The following is a 10,920-nucleotide window of genomic DNA, read 5'->3' as shown; positions in this document are numbered from 1 at the left end:
ATTCCAATTCATTGCTAGCTAATATGAATGGATATGCCCTATAACACTTATGATGTGGAGGATATGAAATGAAAATGTGTTTTACAGGATAAATTTTGCGATTTTACATGGAAATTTAACTTGATCGGGTCACCCGATCAAATTAAAATATCTGTGTGTTTTTGTCTTTCAATTAAATCCTATTCCAAATCATGGAATGGGCTGAAACTTTCAAGATATGTTCTTTGTCTGTAACTTTTGGATATCTAATCACTAAATTTATAAGATAAGTGCTTCAATGCCCATTTTTTAAATTTAAAACTAGCATCGCCGAGAGAGGGCGCTATATATCCACGATTTGAATATTTGCAATTTTCTCAGAGAAGTGCAGTTGGAAAATTATCTAACGGTCTCTACGCTTCAGTAAGACTGTCATAATATACAAATATGCAATGACACTCGAGGATCTGGCTAAAACTATTCGCATCGAAGGAACATCACATAGTACTATTCTCCCGAGGGCCATCGGCCCGAGGGAGAATAGTACTATGTGATGTTCCTGAGTGCGAATACTTTTAGCCGGTTCCGAGAATATGTCATTGTATATTTGTTTTATATCCCTTCCACTTATACCATTTACAGCGAAACGATTTCTAATAAGTTGATATAGAACAATCGTCGAGAAGTTGACAAAATAATAATGGATCGTCTGTTCAGCGAGCGCACCTGGTTAGTGCAGCTCGCCGAAAGTTTCCCGTGGCATGCAGTGGAGAGTACCGTTTGGCTGAGTAGCGCTCTGCTCGCATGCATCGCACCGCACACCTCGCGTATCGCGAGGTAGGGGGGGTCAAAAAAACGTATAGTTCACTTTTTCCCTAGGGAAAAAATGGACTATGCGTGACGTCAGCAAGGAAAATGAACTATATCACGGCAAACGTTTATCGTAGTAAAACTATTGTTTTTCTCCTTGTGTACACTCTCAATACAACAATCTTAAGTAAGGGATATAATAGATGATATTCGATTATCAATCACATTATTGACCCTTTACCAAAGCTATACACAGGCTTAGTTGGATTTAGGTTGCAAAGAATGATGACTGCATGAGCTGTATACTGCTTCCCGGTCATGCCGGTGATGAAATGGACAAATAGAAATGTTCAACCGAGGAACCCTCTCACATTTCAGCCCGGGGCAAAATATTTCAGAAATTCATCCGAGTCTAATTGGCTGCGATGTTTTCCAGAATTGAAAGAGGTTTATAATATGTGAAGATGGATAGATTTCATGCCCTGCTAATCACACTAACAAACGTCTATACCAAGTGGCTTCGGTAATTCAGTCTTGGTATCAGTCATTTTGATGGGGGTACGTCCTAACATTTTGACATTAAATGCATCGTTTATTATTTTGACGGATGTTTTAAAAGATGATTGTGTTGATATACTGGGAAATTTATGCAATTTGCTCTATGGTTATAGGATTACCTTTAAAAGATAATAATGGTAAAGCTACATTAAAAAAAAGCATATATAAAATACCGTATAGCATTTTAGTTTTTGTTGACTTTACATAGTTGCCTATTATGAAAAGTAGATGGGATATTTCATTAAATATCAAAATATGTTTTCTCTCAAATCTAATATTCATTCATATGGTACTCGACAAAAAGATAATTTCCATGTTTCTAAAGTGAGACTTTCTTTCTCCCTAAATTCACTAGCTTTTACCGGTATAAAAAAAAGTGGAATCAGCTCCCAACTTCCCAAAAAGATTGCTCAACCGTATCTCGTTTTAAAACAAAAAAGTACGTATAGGGCCTACTTAATCGAAAATCTATAACAATGTCAGGGTTTGTGTGCGTGTGTTTGTGTTTACGTCTGTGGATGTATTTTGCATGTTTTGTTAATTATATCTCGATGTTGTTTATTACAAATTTTGATTCTATTGTCTTTTGGGGCAATTTGTTGCTTTTGTGGTCCTATCCACATTTTGTATTATCTATTGCATATGTATATGGTTTTTATATTGACACTTTTATGGTTGTATAGATTGAAATTGAAAATAGAGGCAGTACTCACAGAAAGGTGTTTGAGTGACGGATCTATGTTATTATCATTTTTATTATTATTATTTTTTAACACAAACCTAAGCAGGAGCACTAAAGGCTTAGGCCTTGAATTGGAGAAAATACATAATCAAGTCCCAGTTATCGCTGACGCCCTATAATGCTGATTTATTTGATTAACCTATATAAATAACGCTACGTAATATATTACGTCCATCGTCTGATCAGAAATTGGTTCAATAAATTTACGTTCTGTCTTCGATAATGACGTCTGCTATTCAGCTCACGTCCGCGAGTATAGACTAAATGATTGATGAGTAATGCACGCGTATATTATATTTGAATGAGTGACTGGTGAAGGGGTGTGGCTAGAGGGTATGTGCGTGCCCCTTCCCCCCTCCCTCCCGTTGCTCTAGAAGTAAATAGTCGGTGAATTTGCAAAATGCCTACGGCAAAAAGCAGAATAGAGGAAGAATGGAAAAAAGGGGAAAGGAGACGCAAAGGAAGATTTATTTTTAATTTTTAATTCTTTCCCCCTTTTCCAATCGGTGCATGGTGGCAATTTTGCGGACAGGAATTCAGCGCTTCATGAAAAGAGTTATCAGAGGCTTAATCCGACAAGTCCCATTTTATTCGAATGTTACCATAGTAACATTGCTTCTTAGCCAATCAACATCAAGGAAAGTGCCAGATCTGACAACTTGTCGGACAAAAATGTTGATGAAACGCTCCCCGAGTCACTGAAACCCATCTTAACAGCGCGAGGTCGATCGCTTCGCTCGCATGTATTTTTTCAATAATACTAATTCTAGGGCCTATACTATTTTGTATATTAAAAAAATGACTATGCATGATGGGCATTCAGACCACACTGCTATACCAGCTATGCAAGTTTAACTGCAAAGAGTGAGTTCACCTATATAAGAGGTTATTATTATTATTATTATTATTATTATTATTATTATTAGTAGTAGTAGTAGATGTAGTAGTAGTAGTAGTAGTAGTAGTAGTAGTAGTAGTAGTAGTAGTAGTAGTAGTAGTAGTAGTAGTAGTAGTAGTAGTAGTAGTAGTAGTAGATGTAGTAGTAGTAGTAGTATAGTAGTAGTAGTAGTAGTAGTAGTAGTAGTAGAAGTAGTAGTAGTAGTAGTAGTAGTAGTAGTAGAAGTAGTAGTAGTAGTAGTAGTAGTAGTAGTAGTAGTAGTAGTAGTAGTAGTAGTAGTAGTAGTAGTAGTAGTAGTAGTAGTAGTAGTAGTAGTAGTAGTAGTAGTAGTAGTAGTAGTAGTAGTAGTAGTAGTAGTTGTTATTATTTTTTAGATATAACGAACCCCGGGCAACGAACTCTGACCCTATTGGTTATTCGAGCCTTGTCCGATAAAAATGGCACCCATGAAGGTTCATAATGTACTCATAAACAGTGGCGTACCTAGGATTTTTTCCTGGGGGGGCACTGGGGGGGTCCTTGCTTTTTCAGGGGGGGGGGCACCGGCCATTTTTCCGATGTGTGTGTATGTGTCACAAGGGCGGATCCGACTTTCGCCAATAGGGGACGGGGCCCGAAATTATCTTCACCTATATTTTCCCCGATCAGTCACTTCTTAGTTTTATTCTTATAAAACAACATAAACATGAAACAATCTCATAAGCCTTATAAAAAAAAAGTGCGGGCGCGAAGCGCGAGCGTTTTTTTTTTTACTTTCATGTACTTTGTCCCGAAAATTTAATATTCTGGGCAATGTTATGTGTGATCCTGAACAAGATTCGTATGTAACTAGATGGTTACAGCGAACACCAAGCACGAGCAGAAATTTGTATTAACTGTTCTAGCATTATCTAAAAGGGACCTGTTAAGGACTGCTTACAGTTACCCACGAAGACGGTATATTTTTCAATAATGCGAGCGCGAAGCGCGAGCTAATTTTTTTTTGACATTCCAACTTAAAAAATGGTAATTCTAAGCACTTTATGTATTAATAAATCGGATAGGTATGTAACTAAACAATTGATGAGAGCGCGGAAGAAAATTGAGATTTTAGACCTAAAAGCAGGACACTCTATTCATATTTTGTAAGTCATTAATAGGATATGGGTATCATTAATAATGCGATCGTGAAGCGTGAGCAGACAATTATTGATATTCTGATGTGAAACTTGATAATTTAAGTACATTTTGAATAAACAACATGCAGGCTATCGCGCATGTTTTAGATTTAGACCTAGAATCTGGGATTCTGAATACATTTGTTTAATGGAACATTATGGAATACACGTAGACAATATGAACTTGGCAAATCAAACAATGTGACAACGCAGCGTGAGCTTAAAATGCTGATATGTAGACCATAAAACGGACATTTTACAGAGCACTTAAATTTGTAAATGAAAAAAAATATTGAAAGCTCGATATCCGAGCTAAAATATGTTTAATATATTGACTTCAAAACTTGCTCCATATCAGTCTATTGAGCAAGATATGAATCTCATCGAACAGGCAATTCTGGCACGAAGTGCAAGCAAAAATTTTATATAGTAACATGAAAGATTTTTTTTGCAAATCTTCCCCTCACATTATTTCATTCACTCGTCTTCCCCCTCTTATTTTTCTCTTCTTTTTTCTTCTGTCTTTCTCCTTCTTTTCCTTTTTTCTTTTCTTCTTTCTCCCTTTTTTTTGCTCTGCCAATTTTTTTCTGGGGGGCACACCAAATCTAATAGACGCCATTTCAGGTTGCAAACTCTTTTATTATCTGTAGGCTATCTCTTTTATTATTTGCACTTGAAAATCGGAAACTTAGGTTGTATATAATCACGTATACAGACCACAATTCCACTCCTTCCAGTATATCCTTCTGTTCTTTAACCCAAAGCTGGTTTCTATGTACATTTCCTGTCCAAGACATTGATTTGATCTGATTTGAATTTATTCGCGCTGAAGGCAATCCTGGATGTTATTTATTCATTTATTTATTTATTTATTTATTCATTTATTCATTTATCTATTTAATTATTGATTTATCTATTCATTTATCTATTTATTTAATTATTTATTTATTCATGTATCTGTTATTTTTCTTTGTATCTATTTTGTGGGGGTGTCACAGTGGAATTTGATTTTTAGTAATTACTATACTCCATTCCCCCTTTTTACTTGTAACCAAAGAATTTGTGTCAATTGTGGTGTCGAGCTATGGAATCGATGCACAGATGAATAGTTGTTAATTCATGTATAGAATGTTTTAAAAAGGGCTTTCAGTAAAAGTGGGATATCGCGCTTTAAAAAAAGTATAAAGAAGTTGTAGTTTTGTAAAGTTAGAAATTACGGTTTAACAAATACAAGTTTCTGGGGACAACTGGCCCGCCTATACCTCCTCCTCCTCCTTTTCTTCTTCTTAATTCTTCTTCTCCTCCATATCCTCCTCCTCCGGAGTCATAGGCGGATCCAGGGGGCAGGGGGCCCGGGTCCCGCCTATTGGCGGAATTAAAAAATAAAACAAAGGGGAAAGAAAAAGAGATGATTAAAGAAATAAAGAAGGTAAAAGGGAGGAGAAAAGGAAAAGTAGAATAAGAGGAGGAAGACGAGTAAAAAAAATAAGATGATAAGAAGACTTGGAGTTGGAAAATTAAAAAAATAAAATCATGTCACTGTATAAAATTTTAATTCGTGCTTCGCGCTCGCATTGCCTGATCGGTGATTCATATCTTGCTCAATATGCTGATATAGAGCCCCAAAATATCAAGTTTGAAGTCAATATACAAAACATATATCAACTCGAACATCGAGCTTTCATTATTTTGTTTGATTTACAAATTGATTAGAAAAAACATGCTTTATAAAATGCCCGTTATATGGCCTGAATATCAACATTTTGAGTTCGCGCGGCGCGCTCGTATTATTTGATCTGTCAAGTGCCTATCATCTTCGTGCATTCCATAAAATTTTAAAAATATTCCCAAAATATTGAATTTCAGGTCTCCGTAACACAAAGATTAGCGATCAATCGCTAAATGAACTGACCAATCAAGATCAATGTTACACGCGCATTTGGGACCAATCAGTGCGGTTCTTTCATATTTGCGATTCATCGCAAACCTTTGTGTTACGGAGCCAAGGTCTGATTGAGTTTATACATAGTTGAGTTATGTATACCTTTATAATTCTATGATAAAGTTCATAATGTATGTAGGAAGATACCCGATTGCCCAGTTTTCGTGATTTACAAAGGATGAATAGAGTGTCCCGTTTAAAGGTCTAAATTTCCCCTTTTCCGCTCGCATCAATCGTTTAGTTATATACCTATCCTATTCATGATTACAAAAACGTGCTTAGAATTCCATTGTTAGGTCAGAACGTCAAAATATTTTCGGCTCGCGCTTCGCGCTCGTATTATTTGATTGTTGAAATATGTATTGTCTTCATGGCTAAGCTGCAAACAGTCCTAACAGGTCCCTTTTCGATCAGGCTAAAATATATATTAAAACTTTCTTTAATTAATTAGCTACATACGCATCTTGTTCAGGATCACAAACATTGCCCAGAATGTTCAATTTTCAGGACAAAATACATGAAATTTCCCAAAATTTTAGCTCGCACTATTTAAACAGGGCTTATGAGATTATTATTCATGTTGTTTTAAAAGAATAAAGGTATATATATTGACTGTCTACTAGGACTACCTCTTTAAAAAAAATTATGAGCGGCTGATCGGTGAAAATATGCCGGTGACATTTTTTCGGCCCCCCTATTGGCGAAAGCTGGATCCGCCCCTGTCCTCCTCCTCCTTCTTCTTCGTCGATGTTCCATCTTCATGAATTTCCTTCTTAAAAATTATCAATTGGATTTTCTCAGGTGTCGATCGGATCGAATATCGTGTGTGATTTTTAAATTCTAGTAAATTTGGTGAGTGGCGGGAAGGTTCCATGGCCATATGCAGACTTTTTTTTCGCTGGGGGGGGGGGGGCAGCATGCGTAAACTTTTTGAAAAATCTCAAAAGCGAGAGAGCGAAGCTACCGAGCTTGTCATTGGGTTGCTTTGGCATTTTGTGAAGTGAAATGGAAGGATTTCGTGCACACTTTTTGGTGAAATTTTGTGAAAATTTTCAAGAAAAAAATGAAAGTTTTCAAAATTACTGGGGAAGGGGAAACTGCCCCCTCCCCCTTTGTTGCATACGGCCATGGTAAGTTCTCTCCTTCCCCATTGTTTTTCATTTAAAAAATACTCTCTTTTAGAATATCACATTAATTCGCCCAGAGCACTACATAATTCAACTTTAACTTTATACTTTGGAACAGCCCCATCCAAAACATTCTGCATATATATTTATAAACGGATATTTCCATGTGGTTCCATTTCTTCAAACTATATAGGATAGTTGATTGATATTTGTTTCTCCGACCATGATGATCACATCATGTTAAAAGATCCTTCGCAGTTACAGAGTAATGGATCTGTCTGGTGACATTGTTTCCGTGTTTGTGACTATCGACTCAATGATTGCACTGATGTGAATAGTGAAATGTGAAAAAAAGGGGCTTTAATTATGATACATACAGATTTATATTCGGAGACAGTGACCTCTTTCACGAAAGTCTCCCTTCCCCCCCCCCCCCTAAAAAATAAATAAATATGTCACATGTATCTGGACATGTTGAATATTAGGCCTATTTGAAATTAATTCTACATGTACAAACGTTTTGGAAGTCTTGCCAAATTAATATTTTGTTTTTCATCACGATATTTAAACATCAACATAAAATCAAATAGGTCCTAAATTAAGAGACTGCTTTGTTAATTGTCCTTTTCAAGGAAGTGCATTTATAAATTTTACTCAGAAGTGAGGGTCAAAACCGAAAGGAAGACTAAAAAGTTGCAGTATAAGCAAGGAGATATCACCTCTAACAAGGGAGTATAAGAGAATACTGGGGCAAAAAGAGCGAAACTGGGAAATTTGATATAGGGTAGGTAGACTTACTCTTGATAAGGAGTGAGAAGGACCCTTCAGCAGTATGAAGTGTTGATAAAATACAACAAAATATATAGGAAGTACCGTGTACTTAAATTACATGGATACGTGGCGTCTAATTCTGGGTTAGAATAGCAAGGCTTGCGAGGAAAAAACACTTTTCATTAGGCATCTAGAAAGGGGTAAAAATGTGTGGGTCAAAATGGAGGAATGAATGGGTCTCAGAGAAGTAAATCCGCAAGTTTTTTTTTAATCAGTCTTACAGCTTAGTCGATGTTTACCATGATGATACGCCCATGATACGATAAAACGTATATGAATTAATTCAGAAGTGGCAGTCCGGCTAAGTTGAAAGTCAAAGTGATATTTATCCGCTGAAGAGATAAGGTTATCATATCACCCTTCCTGCCTGTATGTCAAAATGATTAATGACCGCCTTATTATGAATGAACGAGTATTGTCGTCTATGGGTGCTTTGGAACAATTTTAAAAGAATAACACCAAATATATACATGCATACCGTATGTGCATGATAACGATTTTTTTTAATTATATTTTAATTCAGGAATATGATAGAAATCTGTATCACTAGGCTTAGTCACCTAAAACCAAGAGGGGGAGGACTCACAGACTATCGCCCCAATTAATTTTAGTAGCCCCTGCCCCCGTGTGGTGGTGGTGGTAGTAGGAGTAGTAGTATAAATGAGTAGAAGTATGTAATTTACAGTGATAATAGTATGTACTAACAGCATCGTTTTATTGGCTTATCCTGCACTATCATTATCATTACCGTTGTCATGGCCAATGATTTAGATGGAGGCTCCAGGTATCATGTTGCGAATCTGATCGACGCTGCTACGTGAAACGTCTGCCATACATCTTATGTGGTACTGCTACTACGAACCGTGGCTGTGAAGCGCCATCACCATCATTATCATCTTCATTGTCACATCTTCGTTATCATTCATCTTCATCATCATCATCACCTTCATCATTTTCATCCCCATCGTCATCTCCATTTTTTCATCACCATCATTATCAACAATACTGTAATATCAATTATCATCATCGTCATCATTATAATCATCATCATCATCATCATCTTCATCATCATCATCACCTTCATCATTTTCATCCCCATCGTCATCTCCATTTTTTCATCACCATCATTAATATCAACAATACTGTAATATCAATTATCATCATCGTCATCATTATAAGCATCTCTATCACCATCATTATCATTGCTTTGTATTTTTTCTTACCTATCTAAAACTGCATGACCGTCACAAGGAGGAATGCGAAAACAATCAAGGGGATTTAGTATCCATTTATGAGCATTACTGAGATTTATTAAATTTGTTTTGTCCATCGATATACCCGAGTGAATGACAATAATACTGACATTAACATTTACACGTATAATATGCAAACGATATAATTTACAGCTGAATAAAGTTAGCTCCATGTACATGAAAAATTATCTACATCACATTATGGTAAAGCTTGATATTGTTAATCATGAAATTCTTCTAAAACGAAGTATATTCTGGTGCACATGCATACATACACAGTACATACATACGTGCAAACTGAATTTTGCACACTATTACACACTATTGAGACATACTTACACTTTCGCTGCACAATACTAGTATATGAATCACGGTAGTATATACAATGTCTTATTCTCATAAACCATGAAAGGATACGTGGAGAATGATAGTCTACGAGGTGGTATGTTAACCAACAGGGATGTCGATTGAAACATCCTGGCTCCTGAATGAAAATCTTTGCAACTGATTAAATAATTTAAATCATGATTGACTGCGGGACAATAAAGAGGGGTGACTGCCCCTATTATAACTCATGTGATGCTACCACCCCCCCCCCCAAAAAAAAAAAGAGCCAAGAGATTTTTGAGACCAATAAAAAGAAAAAAAAAGAAGCCAGCTAGAGGTAACACTGGCCTCTTGCTAAAATACTGATGTGCAGCTCCTAATTGCACACATTGAGCATGACTAGCAATTACAGAATAAATCCACCCTACAATCAATATCTACTACGTGTAATAGATACCATACCGTATGAATTGGCAGTGTTACTATTGTTGAATATGGTACATGTGGTACGGAACAAAACAACAACAAAGATGGGAATAATAATTCCTATCTTTCAAATATCAAAGTAACCCAGAATTACTTGCACCAATAAATCTTATTTTTTCTTTATTAAAAAAAAAATAGTACTCATTATAGCTGTTTTAATAACAGGGGTACATGTATCTATCAAGAATTCAATCCTGCATCAAAATGCACCAAATTAATAACTTTGGATAAAATGTGCACCTAACTTAAATATCAAGCATTGCAAAAAAAGTTATAATACATGCATCTATGATATGATATTCTGACGAATATCAATTAAAAAGTGAGGTTAGTATTGTTAAGAACCTCCACCACAGACCTGAAACTTATTTGCCAAAACATATTGATTTTAATCTTTTTCAATTACCTCTGAAACAGAAATGCTCAAATATAAATTTATTCAAACAAGACATTACCACACACAAAAAAAGAAAGCTATGACGAAAAGAACTTAGAAATGACAAAAACTAAAAATAAATGGTTACTAGAAAGAATGCTTCAACAAAATATGTTAATCAAATACACTACTAATACATCTTCTGGTGTTAAAAAACTACTACCTGTTAATCACTTTTACAAATATTACTGGATCATTAGTAAAAGTATTACTACTACAAATTGTAAATAAATACAAGATTATCTCCATTTCAAGAATACAAAATTGAGCCAAAACAGACATTCTTTCAATAAATTCCCTGGTCTTTTCAACTTTTCGAGAGGGGTTTACAGAAGAAACTACCCTCAAAGCAGTGTCATTTTTTCCAAAGACTT

The sequence above is a fragment of the Lytechinus variegatus genome, chromosome 3, assembly GCF_018143015.1.
Source record: "Lytechinus variegatus isolate NC3 chromosome 3, Lvar_3.0, whole genome shotgun sequence".
NCBI lineage: Eukaryota > Metazoa > Echinodermata > Echinoidea > Temnopleuroida > Toxopneustidae > Lytechinus > Lytechinus variegatus.
Note: the sequence above shows the minus strand (reverse complement) of the source record.